Below are 5066 nucleotides of genomic sequence, written 5' to 3' on the forward strand. Positions count from 1 at the left end.
TTTGTACCGATATGAGGATGGACGATATTGTCTCTGATAAACGCATCACCATAAATAAAAGTTATGTTTCCTTAAAGTCTATCAAAGTGAAAGATTTGTCAATCTCAAATATAGAAGATCCTTGTATTCAAAAGAAACTGACGTACATTGACAAGTGTTTTCCTGACTACCTTCCTGACGAGTCTGACTCTGAAGTTGAAAGGAAAGCAACCAAAGAGAGTGCAGTGATTCTAAAACTTGTTAGAATCTTGGCTGATAATGTCAACCGGTTGAAACACAAAGTCAATGTCCTGGTTGGTATGGTAAGTGAGTGTGACTCTCGTTTGAAGATCCTTCAAGAGGAAATTCTCAAAAAGGATGCTTTGAAAGTTGAACATCTCTTAAGTAATATCTCCTTTCAAGAGTGTTCAAAAGAGTCCACCATACCAATTGCTTCGGATTTAACTGTAAGAGAATCAGTTCCAGAAGCTAAAATGAAATCCCTTCCTGCTGAAAAATATGTGCATGTGCTTCCTCTAATCAAGGAATGTCCACAACACACGGAAGGAAGAATTCTCCCAACGAAGGTGTTAATACTGTTCTGTCTAATCACTCAGGTGATCAGAAAGTGTGTCCCTTTTGTTATTCGAAAGGGATTGGTGAACAAAAGAGGAATTCTAGGTTTAATGAAAATTATATTATAACTGACATTCGTATGCCTAAACCAATTGGTTTTAGTACTCACCCTGTGTATCCCACCAGGAAGGTCAGTTCAATGTGTTCCTCAAATGTTCAAACACATAGCAGTCTTCCTAAGCCATATCGACGAAGAAGAACTCATGGTTTTAGTTCATGATGTGAAAAAGGTACCAGAAGAAGGAAGCAATGGAAAAATGGAATCCAACCTAAAAAGGATAATTGAAGGATATAAAGATATCATCAACAGGATGATAAGTCCCTCTGTAAATTCTTCAGGTAAGAATCAACACTATGCGTCAAACTTTGATAATAGTAGGTTTTATGATAAATTTTCACATCATAATGGTTTTCCTCCAAAGATCAGGAAAAGGAGGCTTAAACATAAGAAATGTTCATTTAATGAGATCAAGGCTCATACTTGTGCTAATTAATCACAAGGTTGAATTCTCACTCACAAAAATCCTGGTTGAGTGAGATATAATCATGTATACTTTATGGCAAAGTGTTTTCTGATTCTCTGGCTATTTTCTTATTGCTTTTAGCCGGATTATCTGTCACAAACATGTTTGCATAAGTATTTTTTTGGAAAAACCTTTTTTTTTAATCAAAAGTGCCACTCTTGCTCTAAAAAATTGCTCTTCAGTAAGAATACAATGTTTTATTGATCAACAATTTGTTTGTGTTCTCACATAGGCATACATCATCCTTGTATTGCATTCGAGTACTTCTCTTTTCGAGTCGCGTTTTAAAGGGTCAAGCTAGTGTTTGTACGGGTATCCTTTTTGCTTGTCACGAACCAACTTTGGAAACCCCAACTTCAGGGTTCCTGTGAAACCGTTTAAATACCAAACCCATCTTTTGAAAAGTACGCATACTTCAGGCTACTTTTTGTCAAGAATGGCATCACCTTCAGGAACTTGTTATTTTCCAAAAGGTTTTATTGATAAGGGTTTTTGTCTCTCACTCGAGGAGAAGGAAAAAGGAACTCATGAGGAAATTGATGACGCGTCTTCTCAATCTCCTAATGTTTTGTCAGATTTTGAGGATGATGAAGAGATTTCTAATAAAGTTGTTCAAAACTTTATTGATAAGTTTAGTAATGCAAAGTTGTTGCTTGTTAACACTTTAAAAGAGCTATATGGGTTAAGAACTGATTTGATAAAGGTCAACACCGACCTTGCTATAATGAAGACACGACTTAAGGATCGTCTTGATATCGTGTCTGAAGCTTCTGTCAACTCTGTCTGCCACAAGCTTGAAGGTATTGGAACCAGTGAAGCTTCCGTACCGGAACTCTAATTATTGTTTGTGGTTTCTCTTTGTTTTTAGAGTTGTTTTTGATTTTGCCTAGTAAATCTTCTTTTGAGAATTTATTTCTTATGTTTTTAAAAGAATAACTAGGGTTCGGAATATCCATTATTGTGAGTACACATAGCTATGTCCAACGATTTTCATCTTCAATGTTTTTATATTTATTTATTTAAATTCTAAGTTTTTTGAAAGATGGTTTTTGCAATTTTAATCTTTATGATTTTATATACTGCAAATTGTTTTGGAAAATGTTGTTTACGTCCGTGAACCTGTGACTGCCCTATATTTGTTCAAAAGTTATCTCTATTATGTCGGTATGAAAGTATTGATAGAAGATAGAATGAACTTTTGACATTACAAAAGTTAAAGACTTTTATGTAATTATTTTTATGGAAGAAATGATCAAGTCTATTACATGTCATTGTGCAAATAGTGATGAAAAATAGAATGAATCCTTGTCTATTCCGAAGTATTGGTCAATCTCCGATCCACATTTTTGTGCATATACTGTGTTTCTCCATAAGTTTTCTTATGTTTGAGCATGACCAATTGAATTGATCATTCTCTTGTGGTTAGTTTAGTTGTTGCTCCGTAAGTTCTCTTATGACGAGCATGACCAACTGAATTGATCACTTTCTTGTGGTTAACTTAGTTGTGTAATTTAGATTGGATTAATCATGGATTCTCTTGTGGTTAATTCAATTAAATACTTTGGATTCAAATTCTTGTTTTCATGGGATTTGGTTATGTCCAAAGAAGTCCTTCTTTTCTTGTGAAAGTAAGGTCGCCTTTGTTGTTCTTTCGGGAATGGCATTTTATGGGGGAGAGTTCTTTTTGAACTCGTGCTTAATTGCCAAGTATTTGTGAGGAGTGCGGTTGTGGAATATCACAAGGGTTATCTTTTATCTTTATAAACTCCTTGATGAATGCATTTAGCTTCGGCTTTATGATGGCATCTAAATAAGTTGATATGGTATTCTCTTTTGGTCATGAAGTATCTCTATGAAAATTTCATGAGGATCCCACAAGTTTTCTTACCTTTGCCAATTTATATTGACAAAAAGGGGGAGAATTAATTTGTAGTGTGATACTACAAATACATATGGTTTACGGATCATTATGTAAGGGGGAGTGGTTTTCATGTTGAGATGAAGTATTGACTAAGGGGGAGTGATACATATCACCATAGTGTTATTGTCAAAGTTGTATAACAATGATTGAGAGCATTTTTTTTATCATTGTTATCGCTATGGATCTTCAACTACCGATGGTGCTAAAATTACAACCTTTGGAATCATTGGGGTACTTTGAAATGACGAAGATTTCGAGTCATGTTGAAGATGCCAAGGAGATCAAGCATGCGTATGAGAAGCTACAATTTTTATTTATTTTGTAATCCATATGTATTGGTAGTTTTGTCACTAAAATTGACAAAGGGGGAGATTGTTAGAGCACTTCTCGGTCGAACTCGCATGCGTTGGTATCTCAAGCATGTTTGTCAATGTTAGTGATCAAAACTATAAGTCTTGATTACTAGCCTATTTATAGATGTCTCGGACTAGGACATAGTTTATGTAGTTGAGCTTAGACTTCACGTAGTTTATCACTTGAAGACGGAGAACTACTAAGGAGAGCTTGTGGAAATTCATCGACAAAAGGTATGTGGAGACTTAAACTCATCTATCACTTGGAAAGTGTATTTATACTTTATCTCCTATATTGAGACATAAGTCACATTACGATATAGTTTTCTGTATACACATTTGAGATCTCGAGCTGAGTATATCTCGCTTACATATTTCTCGAAATATGTGTTGGTAAGCTTTCACTTCGACCAAGTTCATCTTATATCATGAGAAAATTTCCGAGTAATATCTTACATGGTTTGTGTGATACAATCATTTGGTGTAAGATTTGGAATGTTTCGATAATGATTATTTCAATATCTTGAAAATTACTTTGATGCTAATAGTGTGTGAAAACGGCTATTGTCATTATAGAAGAATGTTTCAATGATTGGAATAAAGAGTTTAGAATCGTTTAACCTTCTTTGGGTATAAGCATAGAGTGTGTTCGCATATTTGTGTATAAGTCCAAAACCAGGAACCTAAAGTATGCATACTTGTATATATACAAAATGGTTGAAGGAGACTGGATAACTATGCATAACCGTACGCATACTGGCGGAAGTTCACATCCGTGAATTTTTGCTGATGTTGGAATTTCAATAATTGGTTACTTTCTAAAATCGGTAGTGTACATGAACTTGAACTTTTATTAATAAGGAATGCCATCTTTGCAAACCGTGGATATAATGTTCATGTATTGATTCGAGTGAATCAAACGGATTTTGCTTCAATTGTATTCTTGTATAAATCCATGAGAATATAGAAATTGAGCAACTCTTTAACTAGTTTCATTTAATTCATTTGAACTAGTTATGGTCAAGATGAATAAGGTTGATATGAGAGTAATCATATGGCTAACCTCGGTTAACTATTTGTGAACCTACATGGTGTACACGTTTGGGTACGGTTACATAAACCTAAATGAGGGTACATTTCATTTGTGTGTGACAAGCTAAGTTCGATCTAACGGTTGAAAGATATTAGCTTGGTTAAATCAGGTTTTTCATCTAACGGTGAATATTGAATGCTTTGTTACGAAGGTAACTTGGATTACAAACCCTGATTTGAAAACTATATAAGGGAGAACTCTAGCAACTAGAAAACCTAATCCCCACACCTCATGTGTTTTACTAGTTGCATAACTAGAGTCGATTTTCCTTTAACCTTAGGTTTCTTCTCGAGACGCTGTAGGTTAACGACTTGAAGACTTCATTGGGATTGTGAAGTCATACCCAACTATTCTCTTTATAGTTGCGTGATCTGATCTTGCTGTTTCTATCGTGATTGAGTGCAATTGTAAAATTGGCTTGAGATTTATATCTCTGATAGGCAAGATAGAAAAGTAGTCACAAACACCTTCGTCTCATCGTTTGTGATTCCACAATAACTTGTTTCGCTATTCGATTAAGTTTATTGTGAGGTGATTGATAATACTAGGTTGTTCTTCGG

Source organism: Papaver somniferum, chromosome 11 (assembly GCF_003573695.1).
Source record: "Papaver somniferum cultivar HN1 chromosome 11, ASM357369v1, whole genome shotgun sequence".
NCBI lineage: Eukaryota > Viridiplantae > Streptophyta > Magnoliopsida > Ranunculales > Papaveraceae > Papaver > Papaver somniferum.